At 31.4% G+C, this 23,428-nt stretch overlaps 1 long non-coding RNA gene across 1 annotated transcript in view; it reads left to right on the top strand.

The window, feature by feature from the left end:
• Window positions 1-14,141, top strand: part of LOC149513112 (uncharacterized) — a 37,037-nt gene extending 22,896 nt beyond the window's left edge. Inside the window, exon 4 of the long non-coding RNA XR_016330849.1 lies at window positions 14,019-14,141. This is a non-coding gene — a long non-coding RNA (uncharacterized LOC149513112). The remainder of the gene's footprint in view (window positions 1-14,018) is intronic.
• The last annotated feature ends 9,287 nt before the right edge of the window (window positions 14,142-23,428 follow it).

Here is a 23,428-nt window from a genome sequence, read left to right as displayed (position 1 = left end):
TTATGAACATTATCATTGATTTATTTATCATTATTCTAGTTTATGACAAACATAATTTAATTATACATTTTTTCAATTTATTTGGGAAAGGCAAACTTGGTAAAGAATAAAAAATGGGTATTCATTATCGAAAGGAACTCTAGTCAAGAACAAACCAAAGGTAAAAGCAAATCACTATGACTATTTGAATGGGACATCAATGTCCAAATAATGACTGTTTAAATAATTTTGAACTCTAACTCAAAATTCTTTCTTAAAAACACATTCTATGGATATTCTCGATCTTGGAGCTACACATTATCCATATCCCTAGGATCCTCAAATAAAGTCGTTGTCAAGTTTTTGTTACTTAAATTGACTTTTGAGTTTTTAATTCAAGTATTCATTTTCATCATTTTTCTCTTTTTTTTTTCTTTCTGTTTTTAGCTTTATTTTTTGCTTTGTTTTTCCCTTGCAGAATTTTTTTCTCATCTTTTCTTCTGATTTTTCTTTTCCTTTAATCAATTAGTGATATTTTGATTAAAGTCTCAAATAATCTAATTGTGAACCTATCTTAGTTCAATTCATGATTCTTCAATTTGAGCATTCATATTTGATCAAAATGGATTTATTATAGTATGTAATGCAGGCTATGATAATAGGTTACGAAAGAAATTGATAAAACAAACCCAAAATATATCTGAAAGGTAATCAAATCAATGATCATTTTTTGTCATATAGAGCACATTGAATTTGCATTTCTTTTTTTTCTTTTTTATTTTTTTAATTTGTACTTTTCATCATTTTTAAAAAAAGATTTAAGTACAAAAAGACTTTGCCTTTGGAATCATTAAGAACTTTCACTTTCCTTTTTTTATGGATAACTTTTTCAAACTTTGCCCCTTAATGTAAGGGCGATCTTTGATTAGGGTTTCTTGAAAGAAATTTTTAATAAGCTCAAATGAGGAAGCAAAGGAGAATTTTACTCAGTGTGTGAAGAGTTGAAAAATGATGGTCATTTCTTCTCTCAAACATGAATACTTTCAATAAAAAACGTTTATTGACTAAAAGTAAATTTGTGAATGAACTATTACAAAGGTCATATATTACATCACTTTCATATTTCAATGAGTGAAATTCTTTGCTAGAGTTATCCTTTTTTATTCAATAATCCTAATAGAGTAATAATCTCAACTTATCAATCATATCAACATGAATGATGTTTTCAAAATCAAATCTTAAATTATTGTTATGATTGTCTGAATATTTATTATTTGAAATCTAAGAATGGGTATAAGAAAAGATATGAGAAAGTAAAAGCATATAATAGTGATTCACATGAAAGAAAAAATGTCATGAAAATACTTTTGTCGTTTTATTAAAATGATGGAAAATAAAATAAAATCTTAGTATATAGAAAAATATTATCATTGTTCTAAAGAAATTTTACAATGACAAGTAGTTCCCATGTGGTTAGGGAAATGGTTTTTACTAATGTTCGGTTTATTTGATTGATCAAGACTTACTGTGCCTGTCTTGATCAAACTTTGCACCTCATACTTGAAAACAGGATAACTTTTTGTAGAATGACCTACATTCGTATTATGATAATCACATGTGGTATTGGTATCATATCATTTGGGATAGAAAGGTTTCAGAGGTTCTAGCTTAACATGTGCTACCATTTGATTTTTAACAAGATCCGGGAATGGATAATATAAAACATAACTTCCAACCTGTCGCTCCTTATGGATTATAGCTTGAGCCTCTTTTTCTTTCTTCTTTAGTGTAGCTGCATTTTTTGCATTGAATGACTTACCCTCTTTTAGTTTCTTATTCTTAATAACATTTTCAATGATTTCTTAAGGACTCATTATATTAGCAAAATTTTTAATGGCATTTTCAATCATTTGTTCATCGTAAGAAACCTTGAGATTATTGACAAACAAGACTATAGTCTCTTTTTTAGTAAGCAATCATTGAATTTAGGCAATAACATCCCTTTATCTCTGAGTATATTATTTAAAACTTTAGTATTTTTCTTTTCCATGCTTTGTAACGATAGACAATCTAGCTTCATATCTATGATATGCTTATATTGGGTAATAAGAGCCCTTATTAATTCCTTCTAGCCACAGACATAAGACCTATCCAATTAAACATATCACTTTGTAGTAAATCCAGTGAGGCCACCTTAAAAAACATGGATGAGCAATTTTTCATTGTGCGTATATGCAGCTATTTTTTGTCAATTCATAGTTACATGTGTAACGGAGCACTTGGTCTAATCGTATTTTTCAAACTCAAGCACTTTGAACTTTGGTGGAATTACAACATCAGGAACTAGGCATAATCCACCAGCATTCATTGACCCATAAAAATCAGTCCCTTCAATAGCTCTAAGCCTTTATTCTGTTAGATCCATCTTTTGAGAATTAGAGCTTTCTTTAGCTTCTACAAGGCCTATTTTTAGTTTTTCTTGCCTCTTATCAAAATTTGAAACTTGGGTTGATCAAATGTCTTGACATCAAAAATAGGTGTAATGGAAGTAGGAGCAATAGTTGTTGGCATGCCATGCACATAGGATAGCTTATAGTGAATGGCATTTGGTGTTAGGCCCTTTGAGATGCTTGTGTCGAGTATGGGCCAAAAGCAAAAGGACATAAAAGGTTAGTTTCATCTTGGACTACCATTTCTTCCACCACTTTTTTCCTCTTGTTCATGTTTTTCAATAACTCTGTAATAGTCTCCAATTGTCCTTTCAAGTCTTCTTATGCCATTTTCAACTTTTGGAAACAAAGAGTATTTTTTTCTTCCGTGATCTTTACTTGGCGTATAGTGTTTTGGCGCTTCAAATTGTTTAAAGTTTGAGCTATCTTTGAATCTTGATTTACCACAATTAAGGTGCATATTTAAAGAGATATTCATGAATCTTTAGTTTATGCATGAATGCAATAAGGAGAATTTACCACATAACAATTGTTAATAAGAAAATTTTTTATTGAATTAAAAGTTATTTCTACCTAAATCCAATATAACATCTATGAAAAGTCTAAAATTCCTTATGGAAAGAAATCCCTAATTTGTCGATATTGACTTGGCACTTTATTAAGAAAATCTAACAGTATTTAGCCATGTGTTCCAATTTGTGGCACATTTGTCTTCCATTCTTCGACCTTCTCTACCATGTCTTTGGCTTTGAAAGTATCCATAGTGACTTGGTTAAACAAGTACTCCAACTGTTCATGCTTTCCCACATATGCCTTTTTTGTTTGCTCGCATTATTCATTTACAGCTTCCATTTGTGTTCCAATTTAAACAACCCCATTCAGGATTTGTATGTGGTTTTGTGCCTCAAAAGTGCCTTTTCACTTTCTTGCATCTTTACTTGAAAGCTGTTTATTTTCTTTTAAAAGTTGGGTCAACTTATTAGTGGTGGATGACTATGTGGTATTAATGTCAACGAATAGATTCTTCCATTTATCCCTTTTTTGTTTGAGTGCTTGAAATTTCTTTTTAAGTCTTTTGTTTGCAAGTTTCAACTTTTTAGGTTTCCTTTCCAAGCCAATAAAGGACTTTGCTAGACTCTCTGTAGAGTAATTAAGATTCTTTTTGTTAAAATGATTTTATGGCAATCACTCCTTATGATAAATATAATGATGAATGCACCTACAATAAAAGAAAAAAAGGATTAGTATGTAGATAATATATATAAGGAATAAATTTACAAGCAAAATAAATGTACCTTCATGTGTTCCATTTAGGATTTTCTAACAGAAGAGATGACATGGCTCTAATTTAGGTTCAGATTTTTAGGATTTTTTTTTTGTATATGCAGGGTTCAAAGGTCTAATAATCTAAAGGCTCCCAAATTGTTTCTTACATCATCATTAATTATAGACTAGTAAGGCACACCAATCTTCATTGATTATAGGCTACAAGCAAAAATTGTTCAATGTGAGTGGGAGTATTTAAGTGGCCCATGTGGAGATATGAATATCACAAAAGTGTAGGTACTCTATTCTTTTATATGGGATGAAACTAGAGTATAGAGCTTATGTATGAATGTAAATGTAGTGTGTATAAAGGGACGTACCAACCCAAATAATCAAATCAAAACCCATAAAATAATAAAATATTTTAGTAACAAAAAAAAAAATCATAAGTTACAAAATAAACAAAAAAGGTTAGTGCACATAATCACAAAATAAAAACCATCAAAGTAAGGTTTAAGATAACATAAAACTAACTAATGGCTTAACTTTCACATCTCCCGAGTGGAGTTATCAAACTGTCATAACGTTTAAGTTGGAAATACCTATCTATTAGACACAAAAATTATAGAGTTACCATCAATATTTTTTTTATCTAGGTATGATTGATCACTTATATAAATCTATCCCTTTTAAGGTTATCCTAAGCTTAAACTAAGTGTCTCTAAAAAGAATAAGTTTTGGTCTATATCAACAAAACTAAGTTTGAGAGTTGGTTACGTGCCAAGATGGTTTTAACACCCCATTATGCCTAAAATTTGTACCACATTTAATTATATGTTATCTTACCTAAACCTTAATGAAATTTGGTTTTTATCATACCAATCAATCAATTCCAATCCTTTTATTTATTTACACAATATTGTTTTACAAAAATTCTATCAAGAATCAAATTATACAATCATGCAATAATGCAATAATAAAAAATATCATGCCAAAAATATCATACAATAAATATAAAATCATACCATGTAATGAATCATGCAATAATATCATATATTAAGTTAAATCATGAAAATATGTTAATAATCATGCAACTAAATTATAATCATGCAAATATAATATAATTATCATGCAATTAATTAATAATAAGGCAAATATATTAATCATCAAACTCATGCAAAAGTATATATTATTCATGAAAAATAGTAAGAATTAATATCAAAGGTTTTTCTCACCAGTTTAATTCAATCACACAATTAAAAATTAAAAAAATAGAACAAAAAATAGAATGAAAATTCAAATAGAAAAAATAAAAAATAAATCAAGATAGAAAATAAAATGAAAAAAAAGAAAGAAAAAACATGGGATTAGGTTGGGTTTGGGATTGGGTCAGGTCACGGGTCACGGGTCACGGGTCGCGAGTTTAAGCGCAAGTCAGGGTTTGGTGAAAACAGTGTTGTTTTGATCGCATATAAAAACCCAAAAATCTTTCTTTTCCTTAGAATGCCTTATCGTAACGATTTTGGGTCCGCCAGATGTAAAAGATTTTAAAATTGAAAAAAAATGAGAGGAGTCGCCACCAATTTTTATTAGGGTGTGATTGGCCACCTAAAAATTTATCTTTTTAATAAAATTATAAAAAACGGGTTTAAAGTTTATAAAAAGGTAAATTTTGGTTTACAAAAATCAGTTTAGGTCCGGGAGTCGGTTACGTGTGAGTAATGATTAGCACCCCCACAATGCCCATAAATTGGTACCATTTAATTATGCGTTATTTTCGATGTTGGATAAAATGGTTTTGACTAGAAATTTAATACTAATTCCTTTCGTTTAAAAAAAAAATGTTTTTGCTAAAATTTTTTATTTAGAAATATTGAAAAAATATTTAAGTTGAAGAATTATCTTAAAATTTTTCAATATCTAGCCAGAACTTAAGATAACTCTTTTCATTTGAGATTTAATGCAATATCCCTTCAAATAAAAATAACACTTATTACAAGAAATGATTGTTGGTGACTGTCCAACATCTAGGCAGATTATCGAGAATTATTCTCTTCGAAATATTATTTTTGTTTTATTTTATAATATCACAATTTTAAAAGTAAGTAAATAAAAAGAACTTTTTATGAAAAAAAAGAAAAAAAATGATGGTATTATCGAATAGCAAGTAAAAATTAAAGACAAAGAAATGCAAGCAAGTGCAACCAATAACAAATAAATGCATTTAGGTCTATAGGTGCTATGTATGATGATAAAATGCAAATTTAAAATTGGATTCTTAAATATAATGAGATCACCTTAACTCTTTAATATCTAGGCAAAACTTAGGTGCGACTATTTATATTTAAGATTTCATTTTATTATTATTCTTATTTATTATTAAACAATTATTAACCCCATTGTTAAAGTGAATTAAGGATTAGCATGAAAACTTAATGATATAAACTTTCTTAAATACCCCATCGTCTAGGCGACATTTGAGAACAAATTATTTAAAGTGAAATCTTCATACGTATCATTAGGATTTTGGGATGGTCTTGGTTAAAGCTTAGGTCGATGTTTTAAAGGTTTGGGTTTCAAAATTTGAAGATTCATATTTTAAGGCTTTGGTTAAAGTTGTAAGGGTTTTGGGACTTGAATTTTAATGTTTGGAAAGTTTAGGGTTTTGATTTAGGGTTTAGGGATTAGATTTTTTATTTTAGGGTTTAAAGGGATTAAGGTTTTAGTTTTACGATTTAGAGGATTTAGGGTTTAGATTTTTTAATTTTTTTAAAAAACATGAATATCTCTAAAAATCTCCAACATCTAGGCGGACTTTCGGAGCAAGTTCGATTTTATAATTTTCAAAAATTAATTAAAATTTTTTTCATATATTTCTTTTTTTATGAAAATTTATTACTAGTATATTAATTTATTTAGAATTTCTCTTATGATAATTCCTTAACATTTAGGTAAAATTATTATTATTATGATTTTAGGTTTTTATTCCCTCCAACATCTAGGCAGGAAAAAAAAGAAAAAAATTTATTCTTATTATTATTATTTAGATTATTATCATTTTTTAATCATTTTAAATATTTTTTTAGTTATTATGCTATTTTATTTTTATTTTATTATTATTAAAAATAATCAAATATTTATTCTAACAAATTTAAAAATTTATCATGCATAAATATAAAAAATTACTCAAAATAACAAAAATAATAATATATAAAAAAATTTAAAAATTTAAAAAAAAATTACCTAAATCGGACCGATTAATGCTACTATAGATCGATCGATCGGTTCGATTTCAGTTAATGGTTCAAGCAATCGGTCTACAGTTCGGTCTGATTCAGATCGATTCAATTGGATTGGTCAGTAGTTGTTGAAGGAACAGGTCAACGGGTCGGGTTGCACAGATCTCGGGTCGGATCCAGGTCTATGCGCGGGTCTTCCTTGGCTAAAACGGTGTCATTTCAGGTCTTTCCCTAAATGAGGTCGTTTTGAGTCTCAGCCCTCTATATAAGACCAAAATTTTTTTTTCAGTTCATTTTACCCTTTTTGCCAAAAAAAAATTACAGAGCTCTTGAAGGAGCTCTAAGGTTCAGTCGACATTCGACCGCCGCGCCTACTCTGGCGGTGGGCTGTCGGTGGCGGTTGGAAAACACAAAACACTCCTAAACGTTCACCTCAACATGGTCTTTTTAGATTCGGTGTCCATTTTGCCAGAAATAGCCCCAATTAGCGTAGATTGGGGCTTGAAGCTTTCAATCTCTTCTTTTTTTTTTAAAACAAAACTGATGAAATTTTTTTATTGGTAGGTGGCTTGGCATTAGGTTCCTCCCTATGGGGAGGACTGTGTTTTTTTTTGTTGTTTTTTTTTGTGAATTTTTTTTGTGGTTGGTTTTCTGGTGGGTATTGTGGGAAACTGATGTCAAGGTCTCGTTAGGTGTTGGTTTGGTGGTTTCGGGCGTAGAGAGTGGATGTGTGGCACCGAGTAAGCTTAGGTTCATAGAGTGTGGATGTTTCTGGGTTTTTGATAGGTGTAATGGCTTTGATAGGGGATTGGTCCGTTCTAGAGGTCCTTTTGATTGGGAGTTCAAACTGGTTTTTGTAGAGATCTAGGATTGATAGGGCACGGGGTTGTGGCGTGGTGGTTCAGGAGTGCTAATAGGATGAACAAAGTTTGCAAGGTATGGTAGGGTAAGGGTTCTGGTGAAGGGATAAGACAGGAGTGGCAATGGTGCCGTGCATGGCACCATTGCCATAGCCCTAGCCCCCTTTGCTTTTCTGCCTTTTTTTTGTTTGTTTTATTATTATTTTTGTTTTGTTTTTGTTTTGGTTTTTATTATTATTATTATTGTTATTATTAAATAAGAACTAAATATAGTAAACCCGGACAAAATCGATGTCTATAGGTATCCCTTTTTGCACATTACTGATAATCAAAAATAGGATAAAGACAAAAACAACGATTTTGTCCGGAAGCAAATCGTGGATTTTTTGAAAAGTTTTTTTTTTCTTTTTTTTTTTAACTACAAGTCAAGTGATAAAGAAAATGACCTGGACGACACCGCAAGTCGAAAAATAAAGAATCGACCGAGACAACATCGCGAGTCAAAATTAAAGAATCGATTGGGACAACACTACGAATCAAAATTAAAGAATCGATCGGGACAGCACCGCGAATTGAAATTATGCCCGGAGGTTTTAAAGATTATGCTCGGAGGTCTTAAAAAATCATGTCGAAGGTCTTACAGAATCGATTGAGATAACACCACAAATCGGAGGTCTTACAAAATCGATCGAGACGACATTGTAAGTAAAAGAATAAAAAATCGATCGGGACAACACCACGAATTGAATTTATGCCCGGAGGTCTTACATAATTGACTGTGGCAACATCACAAGTCAAAAAATAATGAATCGATCGGGATAACACCACGAATCAAAATTATGCCTAGAGGTCTTAGAAAATCATACCCAAAGGTCTTGCAGAATTGACTAGGACAACATCGCAAGTAAAAAGAAATGAATCATCGAGACAACACCACGAATTGAAATTATAAAATCGATCAGGATAACATCGTGAATCGAAATTATGCTCGGAGGTCTTAAAGATTATACCTAGAGGTATTAGAAATGATACCCGGAGGTATTAAAAAATCATGCCTGGAGCTCTTACAAAATCAATCGGGATAACATCGCAAGTCGAGAAATAAAGAATCGATCGAGATAACACTGTAAATCAAATTTATGCCTGGAGCTCTTACAAAATTGATCGGGATAACACCGCAAGTCAAAAAATAAAGAATCGATCGAGACAACATCGTGAATCGAATTTATGCCCAGAAGTCTTACAGAATTGACTGGGGCAACACCGCAAGTCAAAAAATAAAAAATTGATTGTGGCAACACCACAAATCGAAATTATGCCCCGAAGGTCTTACAGAATTGACCGGGATAACATCGCAAGTCAAAAAATAATAAATCGATCGGGATGACACTGTGAATCAAAATTATGTCTAGAGGTCTTACAGAATCGACTGGGACAACATCGTAATTTAAAAAATAAAAAATTGATCGAGACGACACAGAGAATCAAAATTATGCTCGGAGGTCTTAAAGATTATGCCCGAATGTCTTACAAATCTCAAAATCTTTGAATGCTCCTCTTAATCAGAGGCAATGAAACTTTAAAAATTTGAGAATCTTTTTGCCTGGTGGTCTTGAAAATTTGCTCGAAAGTATTAGAGATTATGCCCTAAGCTTTTACAAATCTCAAAATCTTTGAATGCTCCTCTTAATCAGAGGCAATGAAACTTTAAAAATTTGAAAATCTTTTGCCCAGAGGTCTTGAAAGTTGTGCCCAAAAGTATTAAAGATTATACTCGAAGGTCCTATAAATCTTAAAATGTTTAAATACTCCTCTTAATCAGAGGCAATGAAACTTTAAAATTTTAAAAATTTTTTTAAACATGGCTTTCGCCTGATCAGAGATTTTTGAGACTCTAAAGGTCTTGTTTGAAGAAGATTCCTCCTAAACAAAGGCTTTGAAATCTTGAAAAAACTTGCCCCCTCATATTTTTCTTTTTTTTTTTTGTTTTTAATACTTATAAAGTTGATAAATGCAATCATGGTACAAATGTCTATTCTCATCAAATGATGCTAATGGAAATGTCGATGTGAATACAAATGTCAATACAACTGCAAGGATGTGAATGCTTGATGCAAATATATTTGATTTTTTCATAATGCAAGTGACAATGTTGTTTTCATGTAAATGCCCCTACACATACATTTTCTTAGGGTGCAAATGCCATGATGCAAATGCAGATTTTTCTTATGGTGCAAATGCAAATGTTCTATATAGGTGCAAATGCAAATGTTTTTTTTTGTGATGCAGATGCTAATGATGCAAATGCAAATGTCCCTTTAATGATGCACAGGCAAGTGATGCAACTATGAATGTCTTTTTTTGAATTTTTTTTGTTCGTAGGTCAAATGTCTTTCTAATGATGCAAGCGATGCAAATGCAAAAACTATTTTTGCCCCTTTCTTTTTGTAAAAAAAATCTTTGTCCAAATTAAAAAATGATCTCGTATTATGCATAAAATGCTTAAATAATCTCTAAAATTTTTAAAAGTGATTAAAAATTTTGCCCCATATAAAGTATCTTTGTAAATAATGAAAAATTTAAAACTCAAGACTTTCAAATCTCTTGGAAGTTAAAAATTACTATTTGAAAAGCTTATGGATGGGAGGGTAATTGACAATTCAACTCTTTTTACTAGTGGGCATATATCATGGAAAGCTCGACAAGGGTTGCAAGGACTTTTTTTAGGCTCAAAAGAGATAATTTTTTTTTAAAATACTTTTCTTTTATTGAAAACGTGATACTTTAATGTGAGTCCAACCTAGCTATAACTTTTCAAACAAGATTTGGGAAGAGGACAAGGCTGGTTTTTTTTTTTTTTTTTAAAATGAAAGGTCTTTGATGGATATTGGTATTTCAAAAGGCACGAGATTTTTTTATTTCGGATAGAACCTTGGAACTTTAAACTTCATTTTGAGGCCTCAAAAATGACTTTAGCTCTAAATTGCCCTTTTTGAGGTTTTTACCTTAGAGCTATATTTTCTATCAATGAAAAACTTGGTCAAATCTTGCCAAATACCAACAAGTATGTACAAATTTTCAAAGACATTGCTCTTCAATCCAAATGTTCACATTTGATCAAAATGAACTTTTCAAGGTACGTAATGTAGGCTGAGTTTAGGGTTATCAAAGAATGGATAAATAGACTCAAAATATGTTATTCAGGGTAAATTGGCCAAGGATTCTGAGGAGCATTCTCTGGCTTTCTTTCTTTTCTTTTCTTTTTATTTTTTTTTGAAACATCTAGCTTTAATTTCAACAATTTTATTCATCATTTTTTTTTGAATTCTCATTTTCAAAGTACATATATATATTTTTTGAATTCTAATTGGAGCTTCATATTCTTATCTCCAATTTTTGTTTGCTCTTCCTTGGAAATACCCAACTTTATCTTTAGCTGTTCGCTTTCTTAAATTCTTGAGATTCCAATTGAAGCTTTATTCACTTTTTACCCTAAACTTTCACCTTCGAGGGGCATGTTAGATGCTTTCAATATCAAACACTTCCATTGAAGTTTGTTTCTTGAAGGTATCCTTATTTTGCCCCTTAATATAAAAAAATGATCATTGGTCGAGGTTTATTTTGGAAGTAAAAACTTAATAGGCTCAAATGGATAGCAAATGAATAATTTTTATGTATGAGAAAGATAGAGAAAGATGGTCATTCATCATTTCAAACATGATCACTTGGTTAGAAGAGTAAATAATTGAAGATGTCTCTTTTTTCTTTTTTTTTTTAACTTTTTTTTTTACCTTTTTTGGCCTTTTTTTAGTTTTGTTTTGGTTTTGTGATGACCCATCTTGGTTTTTTGCTCAAGGTTCTAATGATGATCAAGTCGTATGGGATCGATCACATAATTCACAAAGGCTCTTAGGGTTCAAAAAAATTTTTTTTACCGTTTTCTTGGTGAACAAAAGAGAAAAGATATAAACGTATCAAAAAAATTATCTTAGGCAAAATGAGATTCTTTTTGTTTTGGTTAATCAATGTCCCTTAAGACATGAAACAAAGGTTACTTAAGAGAAAAGAGAAAAAAAAATTCAAGCATTTTTGTGTCCCTTGGTTAGAAGAGCAAATAATTGAAGATGTCCATTTTTCTTCTTTTTTTTTTTTTTTTTACTTTTTTTTACCTTTTTTGGCTTTTTTTTGTTTTTTTTTTTTTTGTTTTGTGATGACCCATCTTGTTTTTTTGCTCAAGGTTCTAATGATGATCAAGTCGTATGGGATCGATCGCATAATTCACAAAGGCTCTTAGGGCTCAAAAAAATTTTTTTTGGCGTTTTCTTGGAGAACAAAAGAGAAGAGATATAAAGGTATCAAAAAAATTATCTTAGGCAAAACGGGATTCTTTTCCTTTTGGTTAATCAATGTCCTTTAAGACATGAAACAAAGGTTACTTAAGAGTAAAGAGAAAAAAAAATTCAAGCATTTTTGTGTCTATGGTCATAGCAAAATTTTGACACACACTGAATTACCAATTAAAAATTTGAAAGAGCATCTAATTTTTGAAATTCAAAATGAACTTTCAAAATTAACCTCTTTTATTTTTTGCCCAAGAAAAGATTATCAGCCCTTTAAAGTATGAATTCAAGCTCACCTTCCTAAAGGGTTATGGTTGATGAGTCCAATCATTTGAGTGATTAGGGACATGAAAGTATTTGAAAAGGTGTGAAGGTATTTGATAAGCTTTTTCTTAACAGTAATCACCATTTCTCTTAAGAATTCTTCCATCTTTATTATAGTAGAAAACCTTTTTTTTTATTTTTTATTTTTTGAAATCTTGAAAGTTACTTATGTGAGACTTTTATTTAAACAAATGCATAAAGAGAAAATTTCAGAAAAGAGATCCAAAGCATTTAATTTTTCCCAAAATAAGTTAGGTAATTCTTAGGAATACCATGCACATGTCATATATAAACAGTGAAAAGATTTAAAAGAGAATCATCATATCTTGGTTTTTCATAACTCGAGCCCTCTTTCTTCATCTCAACTTCTCACATTTGGCAATTGAGTGTAGTCATCAACTTTCATTGTTCTATTACCTCCAGAGTCAAAATATCACTTTTGATAAGTTCTTTAACTTTTTCTTTCAGCTGTCTGCATTTTTCAGTTAATTGGTCAATTGCTCCTATATGATAATCACACTTGTCATTGGGATCATAACTCTTTGTTAATAGCAAAGGTAAAAGGTGAGAAATAGGGATAGATAATTTCTTTTGATCATTCCTTGGTCTCTTTCGATTCTTTGTTGGTCAAGTAGTGGATTCAAATGTAGGAACAAGACCATGAATGGCCATTTAAGGATGGGAATTTATTGGAAAGCCCAAATGCTGGCTTGGTTAGCAAAGATATGGGTTTTGAGAGATATGGCCATGGTAGGGTGATGAGGTTGATGAACAGGATAAGAATTGTACGAGATAAAGCTATTAGGTAGATGCCCCCCATTGTGACTGCTTGCACCTCTCTTTTATTCTTTTTTTATGTACTTTTTTCTTTAACATCTGTCGCATCTTTTAACTTAATCCTACCACTCTTGATTGTATTTTCTATAATTTCACCAGAAATCACCATGTTCGAAAAGTTTTTGGAGACATTCCCAATCATGGTTTCATAATAGGGAGTGTTCAAGGAATTGACAAATAGAACAACAATGTCTTTCTCTGACAAGGGTGGTTGTACTTAGGCTGCCATATCTCTCTATCTTTGTGCATATTCTTCAAAAGTTTGAGTTGACTTTTTTTTCATGTTTTGCAGAGACATCCTATCTGGTACCATATCTTTAACATGCTTATATCGTGCTAGGAAGGCCTTAGTCAAGTCATTCAAAAAGTAAATCTTATTTCGGTCTAGTTAAGCATACCATTTTGCTGCAGAGCCATCAAAACTATCTTGAAAGCAATGGATCCATAACTTATTATCATGAGTGTAACCTATCATTTTTTGACAGTACATGGTGATGTGTGTTAAAGAGCATTTCGTTCTATCATACTTCTCGAAATTTAGAGCTTTAAATTTTGATAGAATAATTATATCAGGCACTAGACTAAGCTCATTGGCATCAACATTCTCGTACACATTATGGCTTTCAATTACTTTCAATATCCCTTCTAATAGATTAAATTTATCCTTCATCATCGTATCTCTTAATGGATCTGGCATCTTTTTTAATTTTTTTTATTCTTTAGGATCATCCACATCAGGCACGGTAATGGAGTCATGAAGAGTACGCTCGAGGTTGACATTTATCTGAGCTGAGGGCAACTCGATAGAAATGTCAGTAAAAGGTTGATGAATTGTTGGAGATGCTTGTGGCATATGGGGTCCTGAACATATGTGGACCTAAATGAATACAATGGTGCCTCAGTAGTTGTTTCCTCCCCTACCTTATGTGTTTCAACAACTCTTTTTCTTTTTGTCAACTCTACTAACATCTGTTTTAATTCTGCCAGTTGTCTGTTCACGTTCTGTTGTATTCTCGTAACTATTTTCGTAATCTCTCCTTGAGCCTTTTCTACTCTGTCCATTTGACTTGCATCTTTATTTTCCATGATTCTGGTCCTGACTCAAGTGCTATAAGTGCTCAGACTTAACTGATCTCGTTTCTTAGGATAGCTATCCTTGAACTTTTTATTAATTACTAGAAGTCAGAAATGCATGATATGAATTTTATTATAAAAAATCTTTTGGCTTTGAAGGTTTAACAAAAGCATATGCATAATTGTCATCTTTTATCTTGGCTAGCATAAAGAACAATGAATTCAAACAGATGATGCATGATGTGCAAGTCAAATTTTATTATTATTAAAGAGAGAAAATTTGAGTTCCATCCTATATTCTGGCTGGATTTTCTAAAGATATTCTTTCCTCTTCAAAAGTTTGGTGAAAGTATATTTACAACCGTCACTTTTTTTCATCGGCTCCAATTATTAAAAGTGAACAAAGGCATCAATTCATAAAAAATTTAGGTAAAAAAAAAGTTTCCATTCATTCCCAAAAGTATTAAGTTTACACATCATGAACTATTTTAGGGCTGGGACAAAAAAGTGCTAGACTTATTCTTACTCCTTTTTATTTCACCTAAAAAATCCAAAAATAATTAACTATGATTGCTGGGAAGGACACCCCTTTGCTTTAAAAGCTTTTTATTCATCATCCTAGCCAACCTTACTGTTATCTATAACACTACTTGCTATCTCAACATGGATCAATGAAGGGTTCTTATGCACAATGACTTCATTTTGGTGTCAAAATTTAGATATTCGACTTTTATCAGTCTCTGTACCCTATGTTTCAAAGTCGTGCAGTCTTCAAGAAAATGGCCTGTGATGCTAAAATGGTATTCATATCGGGCATTAGGGTCGTACCATTTGAGAAAAAGTGGTTTACGAGGTTCAGCAGGGATAGAGGCAGTGAGATAGTTTTCTAGGAGCAATGGATATAACTCTGTGTAGGACATGGGTATTGGATCAATAGGGGTTTTTCCTTTAGTATTGTTAAAGTTTGCCTAAACTTTGGTCACTATTCAAATCATCCGATGCCTTAGTATACTTTGAAAAAGTGCTAGAACTAACATGAGCTGATTGATCTTGACATGATAAGAGTGAGAACGAGCCTTGAAAAGGAACAAACTCAACTCCAGCACTACTTTTAACCATTTTTATCAATTGAGTCATCTGTTATTTCATCTCCTGAAGCTCGAGCCATAATTTCTCTTGATTCAACTTCAAAGCACTAATCCTTACTTCTAATTGATCTCTCATTTTTGCCATTCTAATTTCTACCAAGATATCCATTTTATTTCGGGACTTAGACAAAAAATTTTATATTACTACCCTTATTGAATGAATGTAACAAAAACAATTTCTAACTTATATGACATACAAAGTATGTTTACGAATACATGAATATGAGAATGTCATGAAATGTATATATACTTATGACAATGGATTTTTATATGTATAAAGACCTAAATAAAAATTTTTGTCAACCATGAATGTGTATGCAAATAATGCAATGTTATGTTACAGGGATTGTGGGATATGAAATGCAATGTATGTTCCATAAAATCTGACTATTCATGAATCCATATGCATGAGATGCAATGACATATTTACATGAATGATGAGATGTACACCAATGACTAATGTAACATACTTGTATAGAATGCATGAACCTATCAAATGCAGAGTATATTTTTACATGGAATGCAATGCTTGTGTTATGCCAACCTAGTGAAACTGATACTACCTTTAAATATGTAATGAAATGGAATGTGCGCACTACTCATTAAGATGCATATGGAAGGCATGTATCATTTATCAACATGTGCATAACATGGGATACATGTACTATACATTGACGTGGATAAGATGCAATGCATGTATTATCTTATTATGATGCGCATGGGATGGGATACATTAAAAATCAAATGAAAATGCAAAAAATGAAACATCATTCAAAAAAAGAAAGAAAAAAATATTTTTTTCTTTCTTTTTTTGAATGATGTTTTTTTTTTCTAAAAGGAAATTTTTTTTTTTCACATGGAATAACTAGGACTAAAAAAAAATTAATTTTTATTTAGCCAATAAATAAAGAATTTTAAAAAAATTTTTCTTTTTGCTTGTTGGATAATGCTAAAAATAATTCAAAAATAATTTATGGAAATGCAAATTTTGGATAACTACCAAATGAATGAAATACATGTCAAAAGGGAAAAAAAAACTTCAAAAAAATGTTTTTCTCTTATTTCTACAAAAAGGCAATGCTCTATCAAAGGCTAGTCCCCTAAGGTTCACTATATGCTGAGTGAGGATTTGTTCATCTAAAGGTTCCCAAATTGTTCCTCACTGGCGTCTACGTTGGACTAATAAGGCACCCCGATCCTTACTCATTAAAGGCTACGAACGAAAAGGGTTTAATTTGAGTGAAAGTGTTTCGCTAGCAAATGCGGAGGTTATCACCTCACGAAAGCGTAGCTACTTCACTTCTTCCTAAAAGGGATAGAGCCTGGGTATAGAGTTCATGCATGTGAGTCAATATGCAAAGTATGTGCAAAGCAATGTATTAATCCAAATAAATAAATCATAAGAACAAAATCAAAATAATAACTAACATGCAATTTATTCTGTTTATTAACTTGTATATATATTTTTTTTAAAAATTAAGATAAAGGGAATTAAACTAAATATTAAATAAAACCAATTAAATCCAACCATTGCTAATAGCGCATAATTAAAATTTTGGCCTGACTCTCAAAATTTTTCAGCGAAGTTGCCAAGCTGTCGTAACGGTTTTGGTACTGTCAAACATAAAGAATTTTAAAATTGAAAAAAAATGAAAGGAGTCGCCACTAATCTTTGTTAGGGAATGATTGACCACCCAAATGTTTATCTTTTTAATAAAACTATAAAAGCGAGTTTAAAGTTTATCAAAAAGATAAATTTTGGTCTACGAAAATTAGGTTAGGTCCGGGAGTCGGTTACGTGTGGGGAAGGATTAACACCCCCACAACGCCCATAAATTGGTATCATTTAATTATGCATTATTTTTGGTGTTGGATAAAATGGTTTTGACTTGAAATTTAATACTAATTCCCTTCGTTTAAAAAAAAATTTTTGCTAAATTTTTTTATTTAGAAATATTGAAAAAATCTTTAAGTTAAAGAATTATCTTAAAATTCTTCAACATCTAAGCAGAACTTAAGATAACTCTTTTAACTTGAGATTTAATGCAATATCCCTTAAAATAAAAATAACACTCATTGCAAGAAATGATTGTTAGTGACTCTCTAACATCTAGGCAGAGCACTTGGAATTATTCTCTTTGAAATGTTATTTTTGTTTTATTTTATAATATCACAATTTTAAAAGTAAGTAAATAAAAAAAACATTTTATGCAAAAAAAAAAAGTAAATGATGGTATTATCAGATAGTAAGTAAAAATTAAAGACAAAGAAATGCAAGCAAGTGCAACCAATAACAAATAAATGCATTTAAGCCGATAGGTGTTGTGTATGATGATAAAATGCAAAATTGAAATTGGATTCTTAAATATAATGAGATCACCTTAACTCTTCAATATCTAGGCAGAGCTTAGGTACGACTATTTATATTTAAGATCCCATTTTATTATTATTCTTATTTATTATTAAACAATTATTAACCCCATTGTTAAAGCGAATTAAGGACTGGCATGAAAACTTAATAACATAAAGTTTCTTAAATACCCCATCGTCTAGGCGGCATTTGAAAACAAATTATTTCAAGTGAAATCTTCATACATATTCTTAGGATTTTGGGATGGTCTTGGTTAAAGCTTAGGTCGAGGTTTTAAAGGTTTGGGTTTCAAAATTTGAAGATTTGGATTTTAGGGCTTTGGTTTAAGTTGTAAGGGTTTTGGGACTTGAATTTTAAGGTTTGGAAAGTTTAGGGTTTTGGTTTAGGGTTTAGGGATTAGATTTTTGATTTTAGGGTTTAAAGGATTTAAGGTTTTAGTTTTACCATCTTAAGGATTTAGGGTTTTGATTTTAGGGTTTAGATTTTTTAATTTAAAAAAAAAACACGAACATCTCTAAAACTCCAACATCTAGGTGAACTTTCGGAGCAAGTTCGATTTTTATAATTTCTGAAAATTAATTAAAAATTTTTTTTCATATATTTCCTTTTTTAATGAAAATTTATTATTAGTAATATTAATTTATTTAGAATTTCTCTCATAATTATTCCCCAACATTTAGGCGAAATTATTAGTATTATGATTTTAGGTTTTTATTCCCTCTAACATCTAGGTAGAAAAAAAATATTATTATTATTATTATTATTATTTAGATTATTATCATTGTTTTGTAAGCACTTTTAATATTTTTTTAGTTATTATCCTATTTTATTTTAATTTTATTATTATTAAAAATAATCAAATATTTATTTTAACAAATTTAAAAATTTATCATGCATAATTATAAAAAATTACTCAAAATAACAAAACTAATAATATATAAAAAAAATTTCAAAAAAAAATTTACCTGAACTGGACTAGTCAATGGTCCGATCAATGCTGCTCTGGACAAGTCTGATCAGTTTGGTTTCAGTCAGTGATTCAAGCGATCGGTCTACAATTTGGTCCGGTTCGGATCGGTTCAATTGGACCAATCAACAGCTGTTGAAGGAACGGGTTAACGGGTTGGGTTGCATGAATCCCGGGTCGGATCCAGGTCCACGCGCGGATCCTTCTTGGCTTGAATAGCGTCGTTTCAGGTCTTTCCCTAAATGACGTCGTTTGAATCTCAGCCTTCTATATAAGACCAAATTTTTTTTTTAGTTCATTATGCCCTTTTTGCCAGAAAAAAAAATTACAGAGCTCCTAGGGGAGCTTTAAGGCTCAGTCGATGTTCGACCATCGGTGTCTATGTCGTCGTGCCCATCGCTGCGCCTACCACCGACGATGGGCTGCCATCGGTGGTTGAAAAGCACAAAACACTCTCAAACGTTCACCTCAATGTGATCTTTTTAGATCCAGTGTCCATTTTGCCAGAATAGCCCCAATCGACGTAGATCGGGGCTTGAAGCTTTCAGTCTCCTCTTTTTTGTTTTAAACAAAACTGACAACATTTTTTTATTTTTTTTATAGGTGGCTTGGCACTAGGTTCCTCCCTATGGGGAGGACTGTGTTTTTGTTTGTTATTTTTTTTTGTGAATTTTTTTTTTTATGGTTGGTTTTCTGGTGGGTATTGTGGGAAACTGATGGTCAAGGTCTCATTAGGTGGTTGTGTGGTGGTTTCGGTCGTAGGGAGTGGATGTGTGGCACCAAGTAAGCTTGGGTTCATGGAGTGTGGATGTTTTTGGGTTTTTGGTAGGTGTGAGGGCTTTGATAGGGGGTTGGTCCATTCTAAAGGTCCCTTTGATTGGGAGTTCAAACTGGCTTTTGTAGAAATCTAGGATTGACAGGGCATGGGGCTTTGGCATGGTGATTCAAAAATGCTGATGGGGTGAACAGAGTTTGCAAGGTATGGTAGGGTAAGGGTTTTGGTGAAGGGATAGGACAGGGGTAGCAATGGTGTCGTGCGCGACACCACTGCCACAGCCCCGGCCCCCTTTACTTTCTGCTTTTTTTTGTTTGTTTTTTTATTTTTAGTTTTGTTTTTTAATTTTTAATAATAATTATTATTATTAAATAAGAATTGAAGATAGTAAACCTGAACAAAATCAGTGTCTACATGTTTCTATTCTTCTCTCTTTAGGTTTAATTTGTTTGAGCTTCTCTTTAAAATCCACCTTGAACTTCAAATGATCGGCCAACAAATTTCAGAATCCAACGTCAAAAAATTCAATTGGTCATCGAAAAATTTAAAGAAAACTTAGAATTGCCCAGCACCCCAGAATATGACCACCATTAATTCTTTTGACTACTATGATACTTGTCAAAAAATTCAAACTTTTACTAGAAAAGTCAACCGAAAACCTAAAAAATTCAACTATTCAAGAAAAAACCCAAAATTCTTCAAAAAAGTAAAACACAAACCCAAAACACAAAAATCCTATCCAAAAACTTAGAAGCTCCCAAAAATCAAATCAAAATAAAAAAATAAATAGAATTAAGAAATTTAAACTCCTTAAAATCTAAAAACTCCAAGGATCAAATCAAAACACAAGAATTCAATTCCTAAAACCCAGAATTAAAAACCTAGAACATTTTAACTCTAATTATTTTGAATTGCTAATTGCTTATTGCTTTTTATTATCATTTTTTTCTATTGTGTTTGAATTGTTTGTTTATACAGGGACTAAATCCCTTTGATTTTGGAAATTTCTAAGTCCTACCGAATTTAAGATTTTTTTAAAAATTCAATTACGTGATTCTCTTTTTCTACGTGAATTTTTGGGGCCATGTTTTTACATTCATAATCGATTAATAAATTCCAGAATCAAATCTAGGATTTGGATCCCAAGTTTTTCTTTCTTGTTTTTTGAACCTTTTTTGAATTTTTTTATTTTTTTGAAAATGAAAATTTAAAATGAACATTAGAATTAAAGTCAAAATTAAAATTAAAATTAAAATTAAAATCAAATTAAACCAATACCAATAATTTTTGGGTTTTTAAACCTTGGGCCAAAATTTTTTTATTGAAGTCCAATTCTAGATCAAAATCCATTTGATCTCCAAAAACCTCGTCGAATAAAATGAGATGTCCATGGCTGCAAATTTCAATTTGGTCCTATTGGGAAAACAAGGGTGGTGCATAATGAAAAGACCATCTTCGTTGGTCCACAAGGTGCTTAGGGCAAAACACTTCCCCACATCAAGCTTTATGGAAGCGGAATTGGGCGCAAATCCATCTCTCATTTGGCGGAGTGTTTGGTCTGCAAGAAAAGTACTGGAACTAGGTGTAAGATGGAGAGTGGGAGATGGAGGCAAGATTACGATCTAGCAAGAGATTGGAGTCAAATCGTATCAGAAACTAAACCCATGTGGAGAACTGACGTTGGTGGCACAATATGAGATAGCGTCAGACCTGATTGATCCAAATGAAAGAAAGTGGAAAGACGATGCAATCCAAAAGTTGCCTTCGGCTGAGGAAGCGAACATGGTGTGCTGTATACCCTTAGGGCATGTGGGACGAGAGGATCAACTAACATGGAGTCCAGAGAAGAGTGGAGAGTACACGGTGCAGAGTGCATACAGATTGCACAACAGAGTACACGAGGACACAACAAACTGTGGCTCAGAAAATGGCTTGTGGAAAAAACTATGGAGGTTGAACTTACCAAATAAGATAAAGGTCTTTGGATGGTTCCTGAACAATGGAATGTTACCAATACTTAACAACCTAAGCAGGGAGTTGATGCACAAAAGGTGTGGCAAAGGTGTGGACAAGAAGAGGAAACTGTCATGCATGCGGTCAAAAGGTACAATACAGCGAAAGAAGTTTGGGATGTGATCAGTAGAGGGACGAATGGACTAATGCAGAACTAGAAAACGAGAAAGGGTGGCTATGCAACATGTTTGGGAGAGTGGACCAGCATAGCTTTGAAGTAGGATTGAAAACAAGTAGTATAATTTGGCACAACAGAAACTTAGCAGGTATAGAGAAGCTCAAACACATTTGGCTCCAAATACTATCAGTGCGAAATGTGAGATGGGAAGTAGGAATTGTCAAAGCTAATTTTGATGGGGCGTTGAATGCAGAAGGGAGTGTATGCGGGCCAGTGATAGTGCTCAGGGATTAAACAGGTCATGTACTGGGAGCATGCTCAATTGCCATGATGCGCATGAGAGATCTAATAGTTGCGGAGGTGTTAGCAGCAATCAAGGCCATTGAATTTACAAAAAAAAAAAAAAAAAAAGGTTAATTCTGTCACAATTGAAGGGGATGCTCTAGATATTATAAACCAACTGAATTCTGATACAATGAGCCTATCGATGATTGGTGAGTTAATCCAAGATGCAAAGCTGTTTAGTCATGAATTCTACTACTTCACTGCTGTTCACACAAAGAGATATGCAAATGAAGCTGCACATAGATTGACAAAGAATGCACTAAATTCTCCTATGGAGTCGTTATACTGGCTTGAGGAATCCCCTCTCTTATTTCGAATGTAATTTACTCTGAAAATATTATTTCATGATTTAATGAAAATTTCCTTCTTAAAAAAAATTCCTGAATAACTCGAAAAATTTGTAACTTAAATTGATCCAACCTAAAATAATTCAATCCAATCATGTCCTGACACGTCCATTTGTCGTGTCTAATCAGGTTGTGAGATCTATGTCATAAAAGCCGAATTCGAATGAAGTTGACTTCTTCAAGACTCGTTCAAAGGAATTTCTTTTACCCCGAAAATCGAAAATTTGGAATTCAATGCAGCCCTTCTTCTAAATTGCTCAGTAAAAGCCGCGCCACTAGATTCTATCTGCACAGGTGTCAGTTATAACCGGTTTGCTGCAGAAATAAAACAAAGTTGAAATAGAACTTAATTGAGTAAAATTAATCGATATTTATAGATTTATCATTTTTATTCATAATTTTTAATATTATATTTATTTCATCATTTTAGTAACATATATGAACTTATCATTTCTGTTTAACCTTCTATTTTATTTATACCTTTCAACGGATTTCATTGTTCAATATTCATTCTTTAATATAAAAATATTTTTTATAGTAATATATCTATCATAACTTTTATAAAATTAAAAAAAAATTTAATTTTAATATATTTAATATTAAAATTTAAAATTTTTTATAAAATTAAAATATTATTATTTTTAACATTAAAAAGTAAAAAAAATGTAAAAATAATTTTAAAATATATAAAAAAAGAGTTTTAAATATTAAAAAAACATAACGTAATTTTAAGACATAAAAAAAAAAATGAGATAGAAGAAATAACTTAAATGTTCATGTAAGCAGCAATTATCAAAGGACATGGACCCACGCACATATGACAAGATGAGCAAAAAATAGTCAATTTTTAGGGGATCAATCGTTTTTATTTTTAAAATTTATTTATATAGCCATATACTTTATATATGATACACTTATTTTTGCTAAAATAAAACTTATTTTTTCAACGTTTAATTTTGATCTAACCACCAATTT

The sequence above is a fragment of the Durio zibethinus genome, chromosome 20, assembly GCF_047325235.1.
Source record: "Durio zibethinus cultivar Kanyao isolate XHJ-2024 chromosome 20, ASM4732523v1, whole genome shotgun sequence".
NCBI classification, from domain to species: Eukaryota; Viridiplantae; Streptophyta; class Magnoliopsida; order Malvales; family Malvaceae; genus Durio; species Durio zibethinus.
The sequence above is the reverse complement of the archived record's forward strand: the minus strand, read 5'-3'. Positions and strand labels throughout refer to the sequence as shown.